Raw genomic sequence first — 25,271 nt, 5'->3', positions numbered from 1 at the left:
ACATAAGCTACTTCCCCCAAGTTCTCTTGGTGCACTCTGCTGCCCTCTTTTAACAGAAGAATGCAACTGCAGGTCTTGCTTCTCAGCAAGGTACCTACATATAGAATCCTTGGTGCACTCTTGCTAAATCTGCTGGAATGTGTCTTCTATTGTGCCCAAGGTGGTTGTGTATTTGGGGACTCAGGGAAGCAAGGGAGCAGTCTACTGCACTGCAGTGCTAAGAGAGGCATGCCTTTTTCAGAAAAAAGTTCAGGTTTTCTGCCAATCAGAAAAAAATAGCAATGCAATCAGGCCAAAGGCAGAACACACATGCCAGTGAGTCTCTGTGGCGCAATTGGTTAGCGCGTTCGGCTGTTAACCGAAAAGACGCTGCTGTTTTTGGCACAAAGACACAGAGTGTTCCACTCAGTAAACCTGAGTCATTTCTCCCGTGTTCTCTGGGTTCAGCCTACTGTCCCCTTTTAACACAAGTGCGCAACTGTGGCTTTCTCCTCATAGCAAGTTATGCCTACACAGAGGACATTTGGTGCACTGTTGATGGGCTCTGTCCTCTACTAAATCCCCTGTGTTTGTGGATTAGGGGAGGTAGGGAAGTGCTTGATACCCTGATTTGCTGTGGGAAATAGAGCTATTTTAGAAATATTTTCAGGTTGCCTGGGAAGCATAAGCAAACAGCACACCAATCAGGCCCCTGTGTAAGAACTGCATGAGTCTCTGTGGCGCAATCGGTTAGCGCGTTCGGCTGTTAACCGAAAGGTTGGTGGTTCAAGCCCACCCAGGGACGGTGCATTTTGGCTCAAAAATTCAGCATGACCAACTATGAACTTCTGTTTACCTCTCGCAGGTCTCGTCTGCTGACGTCCAAAAAATCCAATAAACTGCAAGCAATTCTTCTCGCTTGCTTTAGTTTTTCAAAACTTGCCATTCAATTCATAAACATCAAGACTTCATGGGAAGGGTTTGGCTGCAGCGTGTACTGATGCACAGAAGGAAGCTATCCTAGCCAGTCTACTTAAAGAAGCAATGAGGCTCTGCAGGTTCATGCACGTCTCCTACCTTTATTCTGTCATCAGACACACCAGGTGGATTGCCACAAGGACCTCGTGGCGCAATGGTAGCGTCTGACTCCAGATCAGAAGGTTGTGTGTTCAAATCACGTCGGGGTCATACTTCCTTTTCCCACTCTGAAATACAAAATTGCTCTTCAGTATCTCGTTATTTCAACCTGACTGCATCTTTATGCTCTGGGCCTAGTTGTTCTGGCGTTTCGAATGTAAGCTTTGCAGCAGGGAAGTATCATATTGACAGACACCCATGAAGGACATGGTCAACCTTTAAAGCAGGCCAATCTCTATGTTTTACTGGATGCAGCAGAAGTATTTCCTCTTTACCATCTCTTCAAGTGGGCCTGACTGATGTGCTGTTTTGTGCACGCTACGTGGGCTTTGTAAAGCATACCTCTGCCATTTGCATGGCCTCCTAGCGCTGTCAATATTTTCGTGTAATCGCTGAATGCTGCACTGTCCTGGGAACTCTAGGTGTGACTAAAGGATATATGTTGGGGCCCCGAAAGGGGGTCGGCAGTCTAGTGGCAATGCCCATCACTTTGCAGTTTGGTTTGTGAGTTCAGGTACCGGTCTGGTGTCGGAAACCTGTAAGCGCCCTCCCAATCAACTGTCGGTCCTGGATTGTGAGGATTTCCCCTTATACTGGTCTCAGTAGACACATTTCCATTTTACTTTTTCACTCTCGCATTGCCTATTTCTCTCTCTCTCATAGATACATTATAGACAAGAGAGACATTGTCAGCGAGAGGGTTGCACAGCACCTTCCCCCATTTCCCTAAGTGCATTGCATGGGGCTCTGGGAGGCGTGCACATTTGTCTGAAACACAAAGATCCACTGGCAATAAAAAGCGTAGGTCCCTAGTTTGCATTTCTTAAAATTTGAAGTGACACTCAGAGTTGTCTCGGGCGTGACTGTACCTTTCATAGGAGATGTGCTAATCCCCAAACCCTCTTCCTTTGTCCCAGTAATCTGTCTTAGTGCCTCTAGCAAGTAGTTTTCTGAAACAAAGCTTACCTGAACATCCTGTAAAATTGGTAACTATTCAGTAGCAGTACAGTGCAGTATATAGCATTCCTGTTGCGCACAGCATCTAGATCCAAAAATTGCTTACTCTACCCCAGAAATTAGAATTCACCCAGTCAAACAGAGGGATCTATAAAGAGCATGGCAAGTAGTTAACATAAGCTACTTCCCCCAAGTTCTCTTGGTGCACTCTGCTGCCCTCTTTTAACAGAAGAATGCAACTGCAGGTCTTGCTTCTCAGCAAGGTACCTACATATAGAATCCTTGGTGCACTCTTGCTAAATCTGCTGGAATGTGTCTTCTATTGTGCCCAAGGTGGTTGTGTATTTGGGGACTCAGGGAAGCAAGGGAGCAGTCTAATGCACTGCAGTGCTAAGAGAGGCATGCCTTTTTCAGAAAAAAGTTCAGGTTTTCTGCCAATCAGAAAAAAATAGCAATGCAATCAGGCCAAAGGCAGAACACACATGCCAGTGAGTCTCTGTGGCGCAATTGGTTAGCGCGTTCGGCTGTTAACCGAAAAGACGCTGCTGTTTTTGGCACAAAGACACAGAGTGTTCCACTCAGTAAACCTGAGTCATTTCTCCCGTGTTCTCTGGGTTCAGCCTACTGTCCCCTTTTAACACAAGTGCGCAACTGTGGCTTTCTCCTCATAGCAAGTTATGCCTACACAGAGGACATTTGGTGCACTGTTGATGGGCTCTGTCCTCTACTAAATCCCCTGTGTTTGTGGATTAGGGGAGGTAGGGAAGTGCTTGATACCCTGATTTGCTGTGGGAAATAGAGCTATTTTAGAAATATTTTCAGGTTGCCTGGGAAGCATAAGCAAACAGCACACCAATCAGGCCCCTGTGTAAGAACTGCATGAGTCTCTGTGGCGCAATCGGTTAGCGCGTTCGGCTGTTAACCGAAAGGTTGGTGGTTCAAGCCCACCCAGGGACGGTGCATTTTGGCTCAAAAATTCAGCATGACCAACTATGAACTTCTGTTTACCTCTCGCAGGTCTCGTCTGCTGACGTCCAAAAAATCCAATAAACTGTAAGCAATTCTTCTCGCTTGCTTTAGTTTTTCAAAACTTGCCATTCAATTCATAAACATCAAGACTTCATGGGAAGGGTTTGGCTGCAGCGTGTACTGATGCACAGAAGGAAGCTATCCTAGCCAGTCTACTTAAAGAAGCAATGAGGCTCTGCAGGTCCATGCACGTCTCCTACCTTTATTCTGTCATCAGACATACCAGGTGGATTTCCACAAGGACCTCGTGGCGCAATGGTAGCGCGTCTGACTCCAGATCAGAAGGTTTCGTGTTCAAATCACGTCGGGGGCATATTTGCTTTTCCCACTCTGAAATATAAAATTGCTCTTCAGTAATTCGTTATTTCAACCTGACTGCATCTTTGTGCTCTGGGCCTAGTTGTTCTGGCGTTTCGAATGTAAACTTTGCAGCAGGGAAGTATCATATTTGCAGACACCCATGAAGGAAATGGTCAACCTTTAAAGCAGGCCAATCTCTATGTTTTACTGGATGCAGCAGAAGTATTTCCTCTTTACCATCTCTTCAAGTGGGCCTGAATGATGTGCTGTTTTGTGCACGCTAACTGGGCTTTGTAAAGCATACCTCTGCCATTTGCATGGCCTCCTAGCGCTGTCAATATTTTCGTGTAATCGCTGAATGCTGCACTGTCCTGGGAACTCTAGGTGTGACCAAACGATATATGCTGGGGCCCCGAAAGGGGGTCGGCAGTCTAGTGGCAATGCCCATCACTTTGCAGTTTGGGTTTGTGAGTTCAGGTACCGGTCTGGTGTCGGAAACCTGTAAGCGCCCTCCCAATCAACTGTCGGTCCTGGATTGTGAGGATTTCCCCTTATACTGGTCTCAGTAGACACATTTCCATTTTACTTTTTCACTCTCGCATTGCCTATTTCTCGCTCTCTCATAGATACATTATAGACAAGAGAGACATTGTCAGCGAGAGGGTTGCACAGCACCTTCCCCCATTTCGCTAAGTGCATTGCATGGGGCTCTGGGAGGCGTGCACATTTGTCTGAAACACAAAAATCCACTGGCAATAAAAGGCGTAGGACCCCAGTTCGCATTTCTTAGAATTTGAGGAGGCACTCAGAGTTGTCTCGGGCGTGACTGTACCTTTCATAGGAGATGTGCTAATCCCCAAACCCTCTTCCTTTGTCCCAGTAATCTGTCCTAGGGCCTCTAGCAAGTTGTTTTCTGAAACAAAGCTTACCTGAACATCCTGTAAAATTGGTAACTTTTCAGTAGCAGTACAGTGCAGTATATAGCATTCCTGTTGCGCACAGCATCTAGATCCAAAAATTGCTTACTCTACCCCAGAAATTAGAATTCACCCAGTCAAACAGAGGGATCTATAAAGATCATGGCAAGTATTAACATAAGCTACTTCCCCCAAGTTCTCTTGGTGCACTCTGCTGCCCTCTTTTAACAGAAGAATGCAACTGCAGGTCTTGCTTCTCAGCAAGGTACCTACATATAGAAACCTTGGTGCACTCTTGCTAAATCTGCTGGAATGTGTCTTCTATTGTGCCCAAGGTGGTTGTGTATTTGGGGACTCAGGGAAGCAAGGGAGCAGTCTAATGCACTGCAGTGCTAAGAGAGGCATGCCGTTTTCAGAAAAAAGTTCAGGTTTTCTGCCAATCAGAAAAAAATAGCAATGCAATCAGGCCAAAGGCAGAACACACATGCCAGTGAGTCTCTGTGGCACAATTGGTTAGCGCGTTCGGCTGTTAACCGAAAAGACGCTGCTGTTTTTGGCACAAAGACACAGAGTGTTCCACTCAGTAAACCTGAGTCATTTCTCCCGTGTTCTCTGGGTTCAGCCTACTGTCCCCTTTTAACACAAGTGCGCAACTGTGGCTTTCTCCTCATAGCAAGTTATGCCTACACAGAGGACATTTGGTGCACTGTTGATGGGCTCTGTCCTCTACTAAATCCCCTGTGTTTGTGGATTAGGGGAGGTAGGGAAGTGCTTGATACCCTGATTTGCTGTGGGAAATAGAGCTATTTTAGAAATATTTTCAGGTTGCCTGGGAAGCATAAGCAAACAGCACACCAATCAGGCCCCAGTGTAAGCACTGCATGAGTCTCTGTGGCGCAATCGGTTAGCGCGTTCGGCTGTTAACCGAAAGGTTGGTGGTTCAAGCCAACCCAGGGACGATGCATTTTGGCTCAAAAATTCAGCATGACCAACTATGAACTTCTGTTTACCTCTCGCAGGTCTCGTCTGCTGACGTCCAAAAAATCCAATAAACTACAAGCAATTCTTCTCGCTTGCTTTAGTTTTTCAAAACTTGCCATTCAATTCATAAACATCAAGACTTCATGGGAAGGGTTTGGCTGCAGCGTGTACTGATGCACAGAAGGAAGCTATCCTAGCCAGTCTACTTAAAGAAGCAATGAGGCTCTGCAGGTCCATGTACGTCTCCTACCTTTACTCTGTCATCAGACACACCAGGTGGACTGCCACAAGGACCTCGTGGCGCAATGGTAGCGCGTCTGACTCCAGATCAGAAGGTTGCGTGTTCAAATCACGTCGGGGTCATACTTCCTTTTCCCACTCTGAAATACAAAATTACTCTTCAGTATCTCGTTATTTCAACCTGACTGCATCTTTGTGCTCTGGGCCTAGTTGTTCTGGCGTTTCGAATGTAAGCTTTGCAGCAGGGAAGTATCATATTGACAGACACCCATGAAGGACATGGTCAACCTTTAAAGCAGGCCAATCTCTATGTTTTACTGGATGCAGCAGAAGTATTTCCTCTTTACCATCTCTTCAAGTGGGCCTGACTGATGTGCTGTTTTGTGCACGCTACGTGGGCTTTGTAAAGCATACCTCTGCCATTTGCATGGCCTCCTAGCGCTGTCAATATTTTCGTGTAATCGCTGAATGCTGCACTGTCCCGGGAACTCTAGGTGTGACTAAAGGATATATGCTGGGGCCCCGAAAGGGGGTCGGCAGTCTAGTGGCAATGCCCATCACTTTGTAGTTTGGGTTTGTGAGTTCAGGTACCGGTCTGGTGTCAGAAAACTGTAAGCGCCCTCCCAATCAACTGTCGGTCCTGGATTGTGAGGATTTCCCCTTATACTGGTCTCAGTAGACACATTTCCATTTTACTTTTTCACTCTCGCATTGCCTATTTCTCTCTCTCTCATAGATACATTATAGACAAGAGAGACATTGTCAGCGAGAGGGTTGCACAGCACCTTCCCCCATTTCCCTAAGTGCATTGCAAGGGGCTCTGGGAGGCGTGCACATTTGTCTGAAACACAAAGATCCACTGGCAATAAAAAGCGTAGGTCCCTAGTTTGCATTTCTTAAAATTTGAAGTGACACTCAGAGTTGTCTCGGGCGTGACTGTACCTTTCATAGGAGATGTGCTAATCCCCAAACCCTCTTCCTTTGTCCCAGTAATCTGTCTTAGTGCCTCTAGCAAGTTGTTTTCTGAAACAAAGCTTACCTGAACATCCTGTAAAATTGGTAACTTTTCAGTAGCAGTACAGTGCAGTATATAGCATTCCTGTTGCGCACAGCATCTAGATCCAAAAATTGCTTACTCTACCCCAGAAATTAGAATTCACCCAGTCAAACAGAGGGATCTATAAAGAGCATGGCAAGTAGTTAACATAAGCTACTTCCCCCAAGTTCTCTTGGTGCACTCTGCTGCCCTCTTTTAACAGAAGAATGCAACTGCAGGTCTTGCTTCTCAGCAAGGTACCTACATATAGAATCCTTGGTGCACTCTTGCTAAATCTGCTGGAATGTGTCTTCTATTGTGCCCAAGGTGGTTGTGTATTTGGGGACTCAGGGAAGCAAGGGAGCAGTCTAATGCACTGCAGTGCTAAGAGAGGCATGCCTTTTTCAGAAAAAAGTTCAGGTTTTCTGCCAATCAGAAAAAAATAGCAATGCAATCAGGCCAAAGGCAGAACACACATGCCAGTGAGTCTCTGTGGCGCAATTGGTTAGCGCGTTCGGCTGTTAACCGAAAAGACGCTGCTGTTTTTGGCACAAAGACACAGAGTGTTCCACTCAGTAAACCTGAGTCATTTCTCCCGTGTTCTCTGGGTTCAGCCTACTGTCCCCTTTTAACACAAGTGCGCAACTGTGGCTTTCTCCTCATAGCAAGTTATGCCTACACAGAGGACATTTGGTGCACTGTTGATGGGCTCTGTCCTCTACTAAATCCCCTGTGTTTGTGGATGAGGGGAGGTAGGGAAGTGCTTGATACCCTGATTTGCTGTGGGAAATAGAGCTATTTTAGAAATATTTTCAGGTTGCCTGGGAAGCATAAGCAAACAGCACACCAATCAGGCCCCTGTGTAAGAACTGCATGAGTCTCTGTGGCGCAATCGGTTAGGGCGTTCAGCTGTTAACCGAAAGGTTGGTGGTTCAAGCCCACCCAGGGACGGTGCATTTTGGCTCAAAAATTCAGCATGACCAACTATGAACTTCTGTTTACCTCTCGCAGGTCTCGTCTGCTGACGTCCAAAAAATCCAATAAACTGTAAGCAATTCTTCTCGCTTGCTTTAGTTTTTCAAAACTTGCCATTCAATTCATAAACATCAAGACTTCATGGGAAGGGTTTGGCTGCAGCGTGTACTGATGCACAGAAGGAAGCTATCCTAGCCAGTCTACTTAAAGAAGCAATGAGGCTCTGCAGGTCCATGCACGTCTCCTACCTTTATTCTGTCATCAGACATACCAGGTGGATTTCCACAAGGACCTCGTGGCGCAATGGTAGCGCGTCTGACTCCAGATCAGAAGGTTTCGTGTTCAAATCACGTCGGGGGCATGTTTGCTTTTCCCACTCTGAAATATAAAATTGCTCTTCAGTAATTCGTTATTTCAACCTGACTGCATCTTTGTGCTCTGGGCCTAGTTGTTCTGGCGTTTCGAATGTAAACTTTGCAGCAGGGAAGTATCATATTTGCAGACACCCATGAAGGACATGGTCAACCTTTAAAGCAGGCCAATCTCTATGTTTTACTGGATGCAGCAGAAGTATTTCCTCTTTACCATCTCTTCAAGTGGGCCTGACTGATGTGCTGTTTTGTGCACGCTACGTGGGATTTGTAAAGCATACCTCTGCCATTTGCATGGCCTCCTAGCGCTGTCAATATTTTCGTGTAATCGCTGAATGCTGCACTGTCCTGGGAACTCTAGGTGTGACTAAAGGATATATGTTGGGGCCCCGAAAGGGGGTCGGCAGTCTAGTGGCAATGGGCATCACTTTGCAGTTTGGGTTTGTGAGTTCAGGTACCGGTCTGGTGTCGGAAACCTGTAAGCGCCCTCCCAATCAACTGTCGGTCCTGGATTGTGAGGATTTCCCCTTATACTGGTCTCAGTAGACACATTTCCATTTTACTTTTTCACTCTCGCATTGCCTATTTCTCTCTCTCTCATAGTTACATTATAGACAAGAGAGACATTGTCAGCGAGAGGTCTTCACAGCACCTTCCCCCCTTTCCCTAAGTGCATTGCAAGGGGCTCTGGGAGGCGTGCACATTTGTCTGAAACACAAAGATCCACTGGCAATAAAAAGCGTAGGTCCCTAGTTTGCATTTCTTAGAATTTGAGGTGACACTCAGAGTTGTCTCGGGCGTGACTGTACCTTTCATAGGAGATGTGCTAATCCCCAAACCCTCTTCCTTTGTCCCAGTAATCTGTCTTAGTGCCTCTAGCAAGTTGTTTTCTGAAACAAAGCTTACCTGAACATCCTGTAAAATTGGTAACTTTTCAGTAGCAGTACAGTGCAGTATATAGCATTCCTGTTGCGCACAGCATCTAGATCCAAAAATTGCTTACTCTACCCCAGAAATTAGAATTCACCCAGTCAAACAGAGGGATCTATAAAGAGCATGGCAAGTAGTTAACATAAGCTACTTCCCCCAAGTTCTCTTGGTGCACTCTGCTGCCCTCTTTTAACAGAAGAATGCAACTGCAGGTCTTGCTTCTCAGCAAGGTACCTACATATAGAATCCTTGGTGCACTCTTGCTAAATCTGCTGGAATGTGTCTTCTATTGTGCCCAAGGTGGTTTTGTATTTGGGGACTCAGGGAAGCAAGGGAGCAGTCTAATGCACTGCAGTGCTAAGAGAGGCATGCCTTTTTCAGAAAAAAGTTCAGGTTTTCTGCCAATCAGAAAAAAATAGCAATGCAATCAGGCCAAAGGCAGAACACACATGCCAGTGAGTCTCTGTGGCACAATTGGTTAGCGCGTTCGGCTGTTAACCGAAAAGACGCTGCTGTTTTTGGCACAAAGACACAGAGTGTTCCACTCAGTAAACCTGAGTCATTTCTCCCGTGTTCTCTGGGTTCAGCCTACTGTCCCCTTTTAACACAAGTGCGCAACTGTGGCTTTCTCCTCATAGCAAGTTATGCCTACACAGAGGACATTTGGTGCACTGTTGATGGGCTCTGTCCTCTACTAAATCCCCTGTGTTTGTGGATTAGGGGAGGTAGGGAAGTGCTTGATACCCTGATTTGCTGTGGGAAATAGAGCTATTTTAGAAATATTTTCAGGTTGCCTGGGAAGCATAAGCAAACAGCACACCAATCAGGCCCCTGTGTAAGAACTGCATGAGTCTCTGTGGCGCAATCGGTTAGCGCGTTCGGCTGTTAACCGAAGCCCACCCAGGGACGGTGCATTTTGGCTCAAAAATTCAGCGTGACCAACTATGGACTTCTGTTTACCTCTCGCAGGTCTCGTCTGCTGACGTCCAAAAAATCCAATAAACTGCAAGCAATTCTTCTCGCTTGCTTTAGTTTTTCAAAACTTGCCATTCAATTCATAAACATCAAGACTTCATGGGAAGGGTTTGGCTGCAGCGTGTACTGATGCACAGAAGGAAGCTATCCTAGCCAGTCTACTTAAAGAAGCAATGAGGCTCTGCAGGTTCATGCACGTCTCCTACCTTTATTCTGTCATCAGACACACCAGGTGGATTGCCACAAGGACCTCGTGGCGCAATGGTAGCGTCTGACTCCAGATCAGAAGGTTGTGTGTTCAAATCACGTCGGGGTCATACTTCCTTTTCCCACTCTGAAATACAAAATTGCTCTTCAGTATCTCGTTATTTCAACCTGACTGCATCTTTATGCTCTGGGCCTAGTTGTTCTGGCGTTTCGAATGTAAGCTTTGCAGCAGGGAAGTATCATATTGACAGACACCCATGAAGGACATGGTCAACCTTTAAAGCAGGCCAATCTCTATGTTTTACTGGATGCAGCAGAAGTATTTCCTCTTTACCATCTCTTCAAGTGGGCCTGACCGATGTGCTGTTTTGTGCATGCTACGTGGGCTTTGTAAAGCATACCTCTGCCATTTGCATGGCCTCCTAGCGCTGTCAATATTTTCGTGTAATCGCTGAATGCTGCACTGTCCTGGGAACTCTAGGTGTGACCAAACGATATATGCTGGGGCCCCGAAAGGGGGTCGGCAGTCTAGTGGCAATGGGCATCACTTTGCAGTTTGGGTTTGTGAGTTCAGGTACCGGTCTGGTGTCGGAAACCTGTAAGCGCCCTCCCAATCAACTGTCGGTCCTGGATTGTGAGGATTTCCCCTTATACTGGTCTCAGTAGACACATTTCCATTTTACTTTTTCACTCTCGCATTGCCTATTTCTCTCTCTCTCATAGATACATTATAGACAAGAGAGACATTGTCAGCGAGAGGGCTTCACAGCACCTTCCCCCCTTTCCCTAAGTGCATTGCATGGGGCTCTGGGAGGCGTGCACATTTGTCTGAAACACAAAGATCCACTGGCAATAAAAAGCGTAGGTCCCTAGTTTGCATTTCTTAGAATTTGAGGTGACACTCAGAGTTGTCTCGGGCGTGACTGTACCTTTCATAGGAGATGTGCTAATCCCCAAACCCTCTTCCTTTGTCCCAGTAATCTGTCTTAGTGCCTCTAGCAAGTTGTTTTCTGAAACAAAGCTTACCTGAACATCCTGTAAAATTGGTAACTTTTCAGTAGCAGTACAGTGCAGTATATAGCATTCCTGTTGCGCACAGCATCTAGATCCAAAAATTGCTTACTCTACCCCAGAAATTAGAATTCACCCAGTCAAACAGAGGGATCTATAAAGAGCATGGCAAGTAGTTAACATAAGCTACTTCCCCCAAGTTCTCTTGGTGAACTCTGCTGCCCTCTTTTAACAGAAGAATGCAACTGCAGGTCTTGCTTCTCAGCAAGGTACCTACATATAGAATCCTTGGTGCACTCTTGCTAAATCTGCTGGAATGTGTCTTCTATTGTGCCCAAGGTGGTTGTGTATTTGGAACTCAGGGAAGCAAGGGAGCAGTCTAATGCACTGCAGTGCTAAGAGAGGCATGCCTTTTTCAGAAAAAAGTTCAGGTTTTCTGCCAATCAGAAAAAAATAGCAATGCAATCAGGCCAAAGGCAGAACACACATGCCAGTGAGTCTCTGTGGCGCAATTGGTTAGCGCGTTCGGCTGTTAACCGAAAAGACGCTGCTGTTTTGGGCACAAAGACACAGAGTGTTCCACTCAGTAAACCTGAGTCATTTCTCCCGTGTTCTCTGGGTTCAGCCTACTGTCCCCTTTTAAGACAAGTGCGCAACTGTGGCTTTCTCCTCATAGCAAGTTATGCCTACACAGAGGGCATTTGGTGCACTGTTGATGGGCTCTGTCCTCTACTAAATCCCCTGTGTTTGTGGATTACGGGAGGTAGGGAAGTGCTTGATACCCTGATTTGCTGTGGGAAATAGAGCTATTTTAGAAATATTTTCAGGTTGCCTGGGGAGCATAAACAAACAGCACACCAATCAGGCCCCAGAGTAAGCACTGCATGAGTCTCTGTGGCGCAATCGGTTAGCGCGTTCGGCTGTTAACCGGAAGGTTGGTGGTTCAAGCCCACCCAGGGACGATGCGTTTTGGCTCAAAAATTCAGCATGACCAACTATGAACTTCTGTTTACCTCTCGCAGGTCTCGTCTGCTGACGTCCAAAAAATCCAATAAACTGCAAGCAATTCTTCTCGCTTGCTTTAGTTTTTCAAAACTTGCCATTCAATTCATAAACATCAAGACTTCATGGGAAGGGTTTGGCTGCAGCGTGTACTGATGCACAGAAGGAAGCTATCCTAGCCAGTCTACTTAAAGAAGCAATGAGGCTCTGCAGGTGCATGTACGTCTCCTACCTTTACTCTGTCATCAGACACACCAGGTGGACTGCCACAAGGACCTCGTGGTGCAATGGTAGCGCGTCTGACTCCAGATCAGAAGGTTGCGTGTTCAAATCACGTCGGGGTCATATTTGCTTTTCCCACTCTGAAATACAAAATTGCTCTTCAGTATCTCGTTACCTGACTGCATCTTTGTGCTCTGGGCCTAGTTGTTCTGGCGTTTCGAATGTAAGCTTTGCAGCAGGGAAGTATCATATTGACAGACACCCATGAAGGACATGGTCAACCTTTAAAGCAGGCCAATCTCTAAGTTTTACTGGATGCAGCAGAAGTATTTCCTCTTTACCATCTCTTCAAGTGGGCCTGACTGATGTGCTGTTTTGTGCACGCTACGTGGGCTTTGTAAAGCATACCTCTGCCATTTGCATGGCCTCCTAGCGCTGTCAATATTTTCGTGTAATCGCTGAATGCTGCACTGTCCTGGGAACTGTAGGTGTGACTAAAGGATATATGCTGGGGCCCCGAAAGGGGGTCGGCAGTCTACTGGCAATGCCCATCACTTTGCAGTTTGGGTTTGTGAGTTCAGGTACCGGTCTGGTGTCGGAAACCTGTAAGCGCCCTCCCAATCAACTGTCGGTCCTGGATTGTGAGGATTTCCCCTTATACTGGTCTCAGTAGACACATTTCCATTTTACTTTTTCACTCTCGCATTGCCTATTTCTCTCTCTCTCATAGATACATTATAGACAAGAGAGACATTGTCAGCGAGAGGGCTTCACAGCACCTTACCCCATTTCCCTAAGTGCATTGCAAGGGGCTCTGGGAGGCGTGCACATTTGTCTGAAACACAAAGATCCACTGGCAATAAAAAGCGTAGGTCCCTAGTTTGCATTTCTTAGAATTTGAGGTGACACTCAGAGTTGTCTCGGGCGTGACTGTACCTTTCATAGTGCTAATCCCCAAACCCTCTTCCTTTGTCCCAGTAATCTGTCTTAGTGCCTCTAGCAAGTTGTTTTCTGAAACAAAGCTTACCTGAACATCCTGTAAAATTGGTAACTTTTCAGTAGCAGTACAGTGCAGTATATAGCATTCCTGTTGCGCACAGCATCTAGATCCAAAAATTGCTTACTCTACCCCAGAAATTAGAATTCACCCAGTCAAATAGAGGGATCTATAAAGAGCATGGCAAGTAGTTAACATAAGCTACTTCCCCTAAGTTCTCTTGGTGCACTCTGCTGCCCTCTTTTAACAGAAGAATGCAACTGCAGGTCTTGCTTCTCAGCAAGGTACCTACATATAGAATCCTTGGTGCACTCTTGCTAAATCTGCTGGAATGTGTCTTCTATTGTGCCCAGGGTGGTTGTGTATTTGGGGACTCAGGGAAGCAAGGGAGCAGTCTAATGCACTGCAGTGCTAAGAGAGGCATGCCTTTTTCAGAAAAAAGTTCAGGTTTTCTGCCAATCAGAAAAAAATAGCAATGCAATCAGGCCAAAGGCAGAACACACATGCCAGTGAGTCTCTGTGGCGCAATTGGTTAGCGCGTTCGGCTGTTAACCGAAAAGACGCTGCTGTTTTTGGCACAAAGACACAGAGTGTTCCACTCAGTAAACCTGAGTCATTTCTCCCGTGTTCTCTGGGTTCAGCCTACTGTCCCCTTTTAACACAAGTGCGCAACTGTGGCTTTCTCCTCATAGCAAGTTATGCCTATGATATGATAAGGCATTTGTAACGCGCCTATACACAAGTGTTTCAAGGCGCGACGAGGCAGGGGGGGGACAAGGGGAGACAGACAACGATCTTACTAGGCCAGGTGTCATTCAGATCGCGCAAGTGCAAGGGTAGAGGGGAAGGGAAAAGTGCATGGGGGAAGGGAGAGGGGAAAGTGCAGTACAGGGTTATAAGCATACAGCATACTGGATAAATAACAAGGGCCAGCTGGTGGCAAGTGCGAGGTAAGTGCAGACAAGTGCTGGGAAGGGGGGCTGTATGGATACAGACACAGTCCCGTAGTGCAGGGGTTGCCGTGGAGGCAGTGCAGGGGAGAGTGGCTGGGCCGAGAACGGTGAATGGCCCAGTTGCAGATTCAGTGCAGTTTCAGTAGTATTAGCAGGGGAGAGGGGGAGAGAAAGCGGAGGCAAAGAGGAAGGTTTTGAGGTGCTTCCGGAACCGGAGGTGGTTCTCCTCAAGTTTCAGGGAGGTAGGAAGGCTGTTCCAGAGGGAGGCCCCTGCAGTGGAAAGAGATCTGCCCCCAACTCGTTGTTTGGAGAAGCGGCTGACCCTGAGGGAGTTGGAGGCGGATGAGCGAAGAGCTCGAGAAGGAAGATATTTAGGAAGAGAGAGTTGAAGGTATTTTGGCCCAAGGCCCCAGACGGCCTTGTGGACAATGCAGAGGGTTTTGAACTTGATCATCGCAGTCACTGGGAGCCAGTGTAGTGATTTCAGTCCTGGAGAGATACGGTCCCTGGGCTTGAGGCCAAGGACAAGCCTTGCAGTCCTGTTCTGGATGAGTTGCAAAGGGCGGAGAGTAGAGGCGGGCAGATTAAGATAGAGGCTGTTACAGTAGTCCAGCTTAGAGAGAACCAGGGCTCTAGAGACAGTGAGCTTCTGGGGGAAGGAGAGGAAAGGAAGGATACCTCTGAGGAGGTGTAGCTGGTAGTGTGACTTCTTAGATACGTCGGATATGTGAGGAGAGAGGGAGAGTGTGGAGTCGAAGATGACCCCAAGGTTTTTTGCCTTGCAGGTAGGAGTAGGAAGAGGGCCCAGAGAGGCCGGCCAGAGAGCAGCAGGGAAGGAGGGAGTGGGAGTGCCGATGAGTAGAATCTCAGTCTTACTGGCATTAAGGCAGAGGTCGTTGGCGGCACACCATTCCTGGATAGCAGAAAGACAGTCAGAGATGAGGGAAGGAGAAGAGGAGGCCGAGGGTAGCCTGAAAATGAGTTGGGTATCATCCGCATAGCACTGAAAGTAGGGGCAGAGAGCGGCGATGTGGTGGGCAAGAAGTGCCAGATACTGGTTGAACAGTCAGGGAGAGAGGTTAGATCCCTGGGGGACACCACAGGTAGAGAAGAAGATGTCAGAGAGGAAAGACCCCAGTTGGACCTGGGAGGGTCGATTTGAGAGGAAAGAGGTCAGCCACGTCAGAGCCTGACCAGTGATACCGAGGTTATCACGGAGACGGTTGAGCAGGATGGTATGGTTGACAGTATCAAAGGCAGAAGAGAGATCAAGCAAAATGAGAACACATGGAATGTTAGAGTCAAGGTTCGAGAGCAGGTCCTCACGGATGTTCAGGAGAGCAGTTTCCGTGCTTCTGGCAGCTCTGAAGCCAGACTGATGGTCATGAAGACTACCAACACATTCAGCATGGAGATTAAGCTGGGAGATGGCCAGTTTCTCCAGGAGCTTGCCCAGGAAGGGAGTGATAGAGATTGGGCGATAGTTAGCTGGGCAGGAAGGGTCGAAAGAGGGTTTCTTAAGAAGGGGGTGCACAAGGGAGTGCTTGAGAGGGGATGGGAAGACTCCAGAGGCGAAGGAGTGACTGCAGAAGTCAGCAAGGGCAGGAGCCAAGGAGTCAATGTGGTCCTTGATAGTTTTGGAGGAACAGGGGTGGACCTGTTTTGATGAGACTTTCATAGATCGGACTTGTCTTGAAACCTCGTCAGCAGAAAAAAGGGGAAAGGAAGAGAAGGAGAGAGGAGGGGTGGCTGCAGAAGAGCCAGAGGAAGGGCAGGGAATAGAGGGGGGGAGGTTATAGGAGGAGAGTGAGGACAGGATGTCCTGAGTTTTTGAAATGAAGTGAGAGGCCAGTGCCATGCAGAGGGCCTGGGAGGGGACAGGAGAGGTAGAGACTGCAGCAGGGTTGGCCAGCTCCTTGCAGATTTTAAAGAGTTCGGCCGAATTGTTAGATGCCGCAGAGATGCGGGCTTGGATAAGGGCTCTCTTCTTGGTGAGAACGGAGAGCCGGTATTGCCTTTGGAGCAGGCGACAGGCCAGTTTGTCAGAGGATGAACATGAAGCACGCCATTTCCTCTCTGCCACCCTGCACTTGCGCTTAAGGGTGACGAGATCCGAGTCATACCAGGAGTTACATTTGGCTTTGGGCTTCAGGCGGATTCTCATGACAGGGGCAAGGATATCAAGAGTATCAGATATAGCGGAGTGGAGAGTGGAGAGGGCTGTGTCAGGGTGGGAGTCAGCCGAAGGGGGAGGAGGGGGCAAGAAGGTGGCAGCAAAAGCCTCAACTGACACGCGCTTCATGGGTCGGATGACCGAGAAGGAAGGTGGCAGTGATGGGGGTGGCTTTGCCTGTGGGGTAGGGAGGGTGAGGTGGGAGGAGAGGAGAAAGTGATCACTCCAGGAGAGAGGAGTGGAGAGAGGGACAGAGAGGGGAAGGTCAGAGGAGATCAGGGCATCAAGAGTGTGCCCTGCAGAATGAGTCGGCCCAGACGGGAGAATAGAGAGTGAGAGAGAGTCGCAGAGGTTGCGAAAGAGTCCAGAGGGGGGACAGGAGGCATCCAGGTGGATGTTGAAGTCTCCAAGAAAGAGGAGTTGAGTGGTTGAGGACAGGAGTGAGGAGGAGAGGTCCGCCCACTCGGAGAGGAAGGAGGAAATTTGACCAGGTGGCCGATAGATAGTAGCCACGGTAAGGGAATGGCTAGGAGAGAGAGAGAGTCGGCAGACAAGACATTCAAAAGAGGAGTAGGTCTGCATGGGAGTAACAGTGGCAGGAATCCACTCAGGGAAGATAAGGGCCACACCTCCCCCCGCACGGTTGGGCCTGGGCACAGAGAGGATCTCTATATACAGAGGACATTTGGTGCACTGTTGATGGGCTCTGTCCTCTACTAAATCCCCTGTGTTTGTGGATTAGGGGAGGTAGGGAAGTGCTTGATACCCTGATTTGCTGTGGGAAATAGAGCTATTTTAGAAATATTTTCAGGTTGCCTGGGAAGCATAAGCAAACAGCACACCAATCAGGCCCCTGTGTAAGAACTGCATGAGTCTATGTGGCGCAATCGGTTAGCGCGTTCGGCTGTTAACCGAAAGGTTGATGGTTCAAACCCACCCAGGGACGGTGCATTTTGGCTCAAAAATTAAGCGTGACCAACTATGGACTTCTGTTTACCTCTCGCAGGTCTCGTCTGCTGACGTCCAAAAAATCCAATAAACTGCAAGCAATTCTTCTTGCTTGCTTTAGTTTTTCAAAACTTGCCATTCAATTCATAAACATCAAGACTTCATGGGAAGGGTTTGGCTGCAGCGTGTACTGATGCACAGAAGGAAGCTATCCTAGCCAGTCTACTTAAAGAAGCAATGAGGCTCTGCAGGTCAATGTACGTCTCCTACCTTTATTCTGTCATTGGACACACTATGTGGATTGCCACAAGGACCTCGTGGCGCAATGGTAGCGCGTCTGACTCCAGATCAGAAGGTTTCGTGTTCAAATCACGTCGGGGTCATATTTGCTTTTCCCACTCTGAAATATAAAATTGCTCTTCAGTATCTCGTTATTTCAACCTGACTGCATCTTTGTGCTCTGGGCCTAGTTGTTCTGGCGTTTCGAATGTAAACTTTGCAGCAGGGAAGTATCATATTGACAGACACCCATGAAGGACATGGTCAACCTTTAAAGCAGGCCAATCTCTATGTTTTACTGGATGCAGCAGAAGTATTTCCTCTTTACCATCTCTTCAAGTGGGCCTGACTGATGTGCTGTTTTGTGCACGCTACGTGGGCTTTGTAAAGCATACCTCTGCCATTTGCATGGCCTCCTAGCGCTGTCAATATTTTCGTGTAATCGCTGAATGCTGCACTGTCCTGGGAACTCTAGGTGTGACTAAAGGATATATGCTGGGGCCCCGAAAGGGGGTCGGCAGTCTAGTGGCAATGCCCATCACTTTGCAGTTTGGGTTTGTGAGTTCAGGTACCGGTCTGGTGTCGGAAACCTGTAAGCGCCCTCCCAATAAACTGTCGGTCCTGGATTGTGAGGATTTCCCCTTATACTGGTCTCAGTAGACACATTTCCATTTTACTTTTTCACTCTCGCATTGCCTATTTCTCTCTCTCTCATAGTTACATTATAGACAAGAGAGACATTGTCAGCGAGAGGGCTTCACAGCACCTTCCCCCCTTTCCCTAAGTGCATTGCAAGGGGCTCTGGGAGGCGTGCACATTTGTCTGAAACACAAAGATCCACTGGCAATAAAAGGCGTAGGACCCCAGTTCGCATTTCTTAGAATTTGAGGAGGCACTCAGAGTTGTCTCGGGCGTGACTGTACCTTTCATAGGAGATGTGCTAATCCCCAAACCCTCTTCCTTTGTCCCAGTAATCTGTCCTAGGGCCTCTAGCAAGTTCTTTTCTGAAACAAAGCTTACCTGAACATCCTGTAAAATTGGTAACTTTTCAGTAGCAGTACAGTGCAGTATATAGCATTCCTGTTGCGCACAGCATCTAGATCCAAAAATTGCTTACTCTACCCCAGAAATTAGAATTCACCCAGTCAAACAGAGGGATCTATAAAGAGCATGGCAAGTAGTTAACATAAGCTACTTCCCCCAAGTTCTCTTGGTGCACTCTGCTGCCCTCTTTTAACAGAAGAATGCAACTGCAGGTCTTGCTTCTCAGCAAGGTACCTACATATAGAAACCTTGGTGCACTCTTGCTAAATCTGCTGGAATGTGTCTTCTATTGTGCCCAAGGTGGTTGTGTATTTGGGGACTCAGGGAAGCAAGGGAGCAGTCTAATGCACTGCAGTGCTACGAGAGGCATGCCTTTTTCAGAAAAAAGTTCAGGTTTTCTGCCAATCAGAAAAAAATAGCAATGCAATCAGGCCAAAGGCAGAACACACATGCCAGTGAGTCTCTGTGGCACAATTGGTTAGCGCGTTCGGCTGTTAACCGAAAAGACGCTGCTGTTTTTGGCACAAAGACACAGAGTGTTCCACTCAGTAAACCTGAGTCATTTCTCCCGTGTTCTCTGGGTTCAGCCTACTGTCCCCTTTTAACACAAGTGCGCAACTGTGGCTTTCTCCTCATAAAAAGTTATGCCTAGACAGTGGACATTTGGTGCACTGTTGATGGGCTCTGTCCTCTACTAAATCCCCTGTGTTTGTGGATTAGGGGAGGTAGGGAAGTGCTTGATACCCTGATTTGCTGTGGGAAATAGAGCTATTTTAGAAATATTTTCAGGTTGCCTGGGAAGCATAAGCAAACAGCACACCAATAAGGCCCCAGTGTAAGCACTGCATGAGTCTCTGTGGCGCGATCGGTTAGCGTGTTCGGCTGTTAACCGAAAGGTTGGTGGTTCAAGCCCACCCAGGGACGATGCATTTTGGCTCAAAAATTCAGCATGACCAACTATGAACTTCTGGTTACCTCTCGCAGGTCTCGTCTGCTGACGTCCAAAAAATCCAATAAACTGCAAGCAATTCTTCTCGCTTGCTTTAGTTTTTCAAAACTTGCCATTCAATTCATAAACATCAAGACTTCATGGGAAGGGTTTGGCTGCAGCGTGTACTGATGCACAGAAGGAAGCTATCCTAGCCAGTCTACTTAAAGAAGCAATGAGGCTCTGCAGGTGCATGTATGTCTCCTACCTTTATTCTGTCATCAGACACACCAGGTGGAGTGCCGCATGGACCTCGTGGCGCAATGGTAGCGCGTCTGACTCCAGATCCGAAGGTTTCGTGTTCAAATCACGTCGGGGTCATATTTGCTTTTCCCACTCTGAAATATAAAATTGCTCTTCAGTATCTCGTTATTTCAACCTGACTGCATCTTTGTGCTCTGGGCCTAGTTGTTCTGGCGTTTCGAATGTAAACTTTGCAGCAGGGAAGTATCATATTGACAGACACCCATGAAGGACATGGTCAACCTTTAAAGCAGGCCAATCTCTATGTTTTACTGGATGCAGCAGAAGTATTTCCTCTTTACCATCTCTTCAAGTGGGCCTGACTGATGTGCTGTTTTGTGCACGCTACGTGGGCTTTGTAAAGCATACCTCTGCCATTTGCATGGCCTCCTAGTGCTGTCAATATTTTCGTGTAATCGCTGAATGCTGCACTGTCCTGGGAACTCTAGGTGTGACTAAAGGATATATGCTGGGGCCCCGAAAGGGGGTCGGCAGTCTAGTGGCAATGCCCATCACTTTGCAGTTTGGGTTTGTGAGTTCAGGTACCGGTCTGGTGTCGGAAACCTGTAAGCGCCCTCCCAATCAACTGTCGGTCCTGGATTGTGAGGATTTCCCCTTATACTGGTCTCAGTAGACACATTTCCATTTTACTTTTTCACTCTCGCATTGCCTATTTCTCTCTCTCTCATAGATACATTATAGACAAGAGAGACATTGTCAGCGAGAGGGTTGCACAGCACCTTCCCCCATTTCCCTAAGTGCATTGCATGGGGCTCTGGGAGGCGTGCACATTTGTCTGAAACACAAAGATCCACTGGCAATAAAAGGCGTAGGACCCCAGTTCGCATTTCTTAGAATTTGAGGAGGCACTCAGAGTTGTCTCGGGCGTGACTGTACCTTTCATAGGAGATGTGCTAATCCCCAAACCCTCTTCCTTTGTCCCAGTAATCTGTCCTAGGGCCTCTAGCAAGTTGTTTTCTGAAACAAAGCTTACCTGAACATCCTGTAAAATTGGTAACTTTTCAGTAGCAGTACAGTGCAGTATATAGCATTCCTGTTGCGCACAGCATCTAGATCCAAAAATTGCTTACTCTACCCCAGAAATTAGAATTCACCCAGTCAAACAGAGGGATCTATAAAGAGCATGGCAAGTAGTTAACATAAGCTACTTCCCCCAAGTTCTCTTGGTGCACTCTGCTGCCCTCTTTTAACAGAAGAATGCAACTGCAGGTCTTGCTTCTCAGCAAGGTACCTACATATAGAAACCTTGGTGCACTCTTGCTAAATCTGCTGGAATGTGTCTTCTATTGTGCCCAAGGTGGTTGTGTATTTGGGGACTCAGGGAAGCAAGGGAGCAGTCTAATGCACTGCAGTGCTACGAGAGGCATGCCTTTTTCAGAAAAAAGTTCAGGTTTTCTGCCAATCAGAAAAAAATAGCAATGCAATCAGGCCAAAGGCAGAACACACATGCCAGTGAGTCTCTGTGGCACAATTGGTTAGCGCGTTCGGCTGTTAACCGAAAAGACGCTGCTGTTTTTGGCACAAAGACACAGAGTGTTCCACTCAGTAAACCTGAGTCATTTCTCCCGTGTTCTCTGGGTTCAGCCTACTGTCCCCTTTTAACACAAGTGCGCAACTGTGGCTTTCTCCTCATAGCAAGTTAAGCCTACACAGAGGGCATTTGGTGCACTGTTGATGGGCTCTGTCCTCTACTAAATCCCCTGTGTTTGTGGATTACGGGAGGTAGGGAAGTACTTGATACCCTGATTTGCTGTGGGAAATAGAGCTATTTTAGAAATATTTTCAGGTTGCCTGGGGAGCATAAGCAAACAGCACACCAATCAGGCCCCAGTGTAAGCACTGCATGGGTCTCTGTGGCGCAATCGTTTAGCGCGTTCGGCTGTTAACCGAAAGGTTGGTGGTTCAAGCCCACCCAGGGACGATGCATTTTGGCTCAAAAATTCAGCATGACCAACTATGAACTTCTGTTTACCTCTCGCAGGTCTCGTCTGCTGACGTCCAAAAAATCCAATAAACTGCAAGCAATTCTTCTCGCTTGCTTTAGTTTTTCAAAACTTGCCATTCAATTCATAAACATCAAGACTTCATGGGAAGGGTTTGGCTGCAGCGTGTACTGATGCACAGAAGGAAGCTATCCTAGCCAGTCTACCTAAAGAAGCAATGAGGCTCTGCAGGTGCATGTACGTCTCCTACCTTTATTCTGTCATCAGACACACCAGGTGGACTGCCACTAGGACCTCGTGGCGCAATGGTAGGGCGTCTGACTCCAGATCAGAAGGTTGCGTGTTCAAATCACGTCGGGGGCATATTTGCTTTTCCCACTCTGAAATACAAAATTGCTCTTCAGTATCTCGTTATTTCAACCTGACTGCATCTTTGTGCTCTGGGCCTAGTTGTTCTGGCGTTTCGAATGTAAGCTTTGCAGCAGGGAAGTATCATATTGACAGACACCCATGAAGGACATGGTCAACCTTTAAAGCAGGCCAATCTCTATGTTTTACTGGATGCAGCAGAAGTATTTCCTCTTTACCATCTCTTCAAATGGGCCTGACTGATGTGCTGTTTTGTGCACGCTACGTGGGCTTTGTAAAGCATACCTCTGCCATTTGCATGGCCTCCTAGCGCTGTCAATATTTTCGTGTAATCGCTGAATGCTGCAGTGTCCTGGGAACTCTAGGTGTGACTAAAGGATATATGCTGGGGCCCCGAAAGGGGGTCGGCAGTCTAGTGGCAATGCCCATCACTTTGCAGTTTGGGTTTGTGAGTTCAGGTACCGGTCTGGTGTCGGAAACCTGTAAGCGCCCTCCCAATCAACTGTCGGTCCTGGATTGTGAGGATTTCCCCTTATACTGGTCTCAGTAGACACATTTCCATTTTACTTTTTCACTCTCGCATTGCCTATTTCTCTCTCTCTCATAGATACATTATAGACAAGAGAGACATTGTCAGCGAGAGGGCTTCACAGCACCTTCCCCCATTTCCCTAAGTGCATTGCAAGGGGCTCTGGGAGGCGTGCACATTTGTCTGAAACACAAAGATCCCCTAGCAATAAAAGGCGTAGGACCCCAGTTCGCATTTCTTAGAATTTGAGGAGGCACTCAGAGTTGTCTCGGGCGTGACTGTACCTTTCATAGGAGATGTGCTAATCCCCAAACCCTCTTCCTTTGTCCCAGTAATCTGTCCTAGGGCCTCTAGCAAGTTGTTTTCTGAAACAAAGCTTACCTGAACATCCTGTAAAATTGGTAACTTTTCAGTAGCAGTACAGTGCAGTATATAGCATTCCTGTTGCGCACAGCATCTAGATCCAAAAATTGCTTACTCTACCCCAGAAATTAGAATTCACCCAGTCAAACAGAGGGATCTATAAAGAGCATGGCAAGTAGTTAACATAAGCTACTTCCCCCAAGTTCTCTTGGTGCACTCTGCTGCCCTCTTTTAACAGAAGAATGCAACTGCAGGTCTTGCTTCTCAGCAAGGTACCTACATATAGAAACCTTGGTGCACTCTTGCTAAATCTGCTGGAATGTGTCTTCTATTGTGCCCAAGGTGGTTGTGTATTTGGGGACTCAGGGAAGCAAGGGAGCAGTCTAATGCACTGCAGTGCTACGAGAGGCATGCCTTTTTCAGAAAAAAGTTCAGGTTTTCTGCCAATCAGAAAAAAATAGCAATGCAATCAGGCCAAAGGCAGAACACACATGCCAGTGAGTCTCTGTGGCACAATTGGTTAGCGCGTTCGGCTGTTAACCGAAAAGACGCTGCTGTTTTTGGCACAAAGACACAGAGTGTTCCACTCAGTAAACCTGAGTCATTTCTCCCGTGTTCTCTGGGTTCAGCCTACTGTCCCCTTTTAACACAAGTGCGCAACTGTGGCTTTCTCCTCATAGCAAGTTATGCCTACACAGAGGACATTTGGTGCACTGTTGATGGGCTCTGTCCTCTACTAAATCCCCTGTGTTTGTGGATTAGGGGAGGTAGGGAAGTGCTTGATATCCTGATTTGCTGTGGGAAATAGAGCTATTTTAGAAATATTTTCAGGTTGCCTGGGAAGCATAAGCAAACAGCACACCAATCAGGCCCCAGTGTAAGCACTGCATGAGTCTCTGTGGCGCAATCGGTTAGCGCGTTCGGCTGTTAACCGAAAGGTTGGTGTTTCAAGCCCACCCAGGGACGGTGCATTTTGGCTCAAAAATTCAGCGTGACCAACTATGGACTTCTGTTTACCTCTCGCAGGTCTCGTCTGCTGACGTCCAAAAAATCCAATAAACTGCAAGCAATTCTTCTCGCTTGCTTTAGTTTTTCAAAACTTGCCATTCAATTCATAAACATCAAGACTTCATGGGAAGGGTTTGGCTGCAGCGTGTACTGATGCACAGAAGGAAGCTATCCTAGCCAGTCTACTTAAAGAAGCAATGAGGCTCTGCAGGTGCATGTACGTCTCCTACCTTTATTCTGTCATCAGACACACCAGGTGGAGTGCCGCATGGACCTCGTGGCGCAATGGTAACGCGTCTGACTCCAGATCCGAAGGTTTCGTGTTCAAATCACGTCGGGGTCATATTTGCTTTTCCCACTCTGAAATATAAAATTGCTCTTCAGTATCTCGTTATTTCAACCTGACTGCATCTTTGTGCTCTGGGCCTAGTTGTTCTGGCGTTTCGAATGTAAACTTTGCAGCAGGGAAGTATCATATTGACAGACACCCATGAAGGACATGGTCAACCTTTAAAGCAGGCCAATCTCTATGTTTTACTGGATGCAGCAGAAGTATTTCCTCTTTACCATCTCTTCAAGTGGGCCTGACTGATGTGCTGTTTTGTGCACGCTACGTGGGCTTTGTAAAGCATACCTCTGCCATTTGCATGGCCTCCTAGCGCTGTCAATATTTTCGTGTAATCGCTGAATGCTGCACTGTCCTGGGAACTCTAGGTGTGACTAAAGGATATATGCTGGGGCCCCGAAAGGGGGTCGGCAGTCTAGTGGCAATGCCCATCACTTTGCAGTTTGGGTTTGTGAGTTCAGGTACCGGTCTGGTGTCGGAAACCTGTAAGCGCCCTCCCAATCAACTGTCGGTCCTGGATTGTGAGGATTTCCCCTTATACTGGTCTCAGTAGACACATTTCCATTTTACTTTTTCACTCTCGCATTGCCTATTTCTCTCTCTCTCATAGATACATTATAGACAAGAGAGACATTGTCAGCGAGAGGGCTTCACAGCACCTTCCCCCATTTCCCTAAGTGCATTGCATGGGGCTCTGGGAGGCGTGCACATTTGTCTGAAACACAAAGATCCCCTAGCAATAAAAGGCGTAGGACCCCAGTTCGCATTTCTTAGAATTTGAGGAGGCACTCAGAGTTG

The 25,271-nt window shown here is 47.3% G+C and overlaps 13 non-coding genes across 13 annotated transcripts; all 13 read left to right on the top strand.

The window, feature by feature from the left end:
- The first annotated feature begins 710 nt into the window (after window positions 1–710).
- On the top strand, window positions 711–784 carry TRNAN-GUU (transfer RNA asparagine (anticodon GUU)). The gene has a single exon. It is a non-coding gene; the product is annotated as a tRNA-Asn (tRNA).
- Window positions 785–2,956: 2,172 nt separating this feature from the next.
- On the top strand, window positions 2,957–3,030 carry TRNAN-GUU (transfer RNA asparagine (anticodon GUU)). The gene has a single exon. It is a non-coding gene; the product is annotated as a tRNA-Asn (tRNA).
- Window positions 3,031–3,343: 313 nt separating this feature from the next.
- Window positions 3,344–3,415, top strand: TRNAW-CCA (transfer RNA tryptophan (anticodon CCA)). Its single transcript has one exon. It is a non-coding gene; the product is annotated as a tRNA-Trp (tRNA).
- A 1,789-nt stretch (window positions 3,416–5,204) lies between these two features.
- TRNAN-GUU (transfer RNA asparagine (anticodon GUU)) lies at window positions 5,205–5,278 on the top strand. Its single transcript has one exon. It is a non-coding gene; the product is annotated as a tRNA-Asn (tRNA).
- Window positions 5,279–5,591: 313 nt separating this feature from the next.
- TRNAW-CCA (transfer RNA tryptophan (anticodon CCA)) lies at window positions 5,592–5,663 on the top strand. Its single transcript has one exon. It is a non-coding gene; the product is annotated as a tRNA-Trp (tRNA).
- A 2,177-nt stretch (window positions 5,664–7,840) lies between these two features.
- TRNAW-CCA (transfer RNA tryptophan (anticodon CCA)) lies at window positions 7,841–7,912 on the top strand. The gene has a single exon. It is a non-coding gene; the product is annotated as a tRNA-Trp (tRNA).
- Window positions 7,913–11,933: 4,021 nt separating this feature from the next.
- On the top strand, window positions 11,934–12,007 carry TRNAN-GUU (transfer RNA asparagine (anticodon GUU)). Its single transcript has one exon. It is a non-coding gene; the product is annotated as a tRNA-Asn (tRNA).
- A 313-nt stretch (window positions 12,008–12,320) lies between these two features.
- On the top strand, window positions 12,321–12,392 carry TRNAW-CCA (transfer RNA tryptophan (anticodon CCA)). Its single transcript has one exon. It is a non-coding gene; the product is annotated as a tRNA-Trp (tRNA).
- A 5,259-nt stretch (window positions 12,393–17,651) lies between these two features.
- TRNAW-CCA (transfer RNA tryptophan (anticodon CCA)) lies at window positions 17,652–17,723 on the top strand. The gene has a single exon. It is a non-coding gene; the product is annotated as a tRNA-Trp (tRNA).
- Window positions 17,724–19,513: 1,790 nt separating this feature from the next.
- Window positions 19,514–19,587, top strand: TRNAN-GUU (transfer RNA asparagine (anticodon GUU)). The gene has a single exon. It is a non-coding gene; the product is annotated as a tRNA-Asn (tRNA).
- A 2,175-nt stretch (window positions 19,588–21,762) lies between these two features.
- Window positions 21,763–21,836, top strand: TRNAN-GUU (transfer RNA asparagine (anticodon GUU)). Its single transcript has one exon. It is a non-coding gene; the product is annotated as a tRNA-Asn (tRNA).
- Window positions 21,837–22,149: 313 nt separating this feature from the next.
- On the top strand, window positions 22,150–22,221 carry TRNAW-CCA (transfer RNA tryptophan (anticodon CCA)). The gene has a single exon. It is a non-coding gene; the product is annotated as a tRNA-Trp (tRNA).
- A 1,790-nt stretch (window positions 22,222–24,011) lies between these two features.
- On the top strand, window positions 24,012–24,085 carry TRNAN-GUU (transfer RNA asparagine (anticodon GUU)). Its single transcript has one exon. It is a non-coding gene; the product is annotated as a tRNA-Asn (tRNA).
- The last annotated feature ends 1,186 nt before the right edge of the window (window positions 24,086–25,271 follow it).

This window comes from Ambystoma mexicanum, chromosome 11 (genome assembly GCF_040938575.1).
Source record: "Ambystoma mexicanum isolate Mex_15411 chromosome 11, UKY_AmexF1_1, whole genome shotgun sequence".
Lineage (NCBI taxonomy): Eukaryota > Metazoa > Chordata > Amphibia > Caudata > Ambystomatidae > Ambystoma > Ambystoma mexicanum.
The sequence above is the reverse complement of the archived record's forward strand: the minus strand, read 5'-3'. Positions and strand labels throughout refer to the sequence as shown.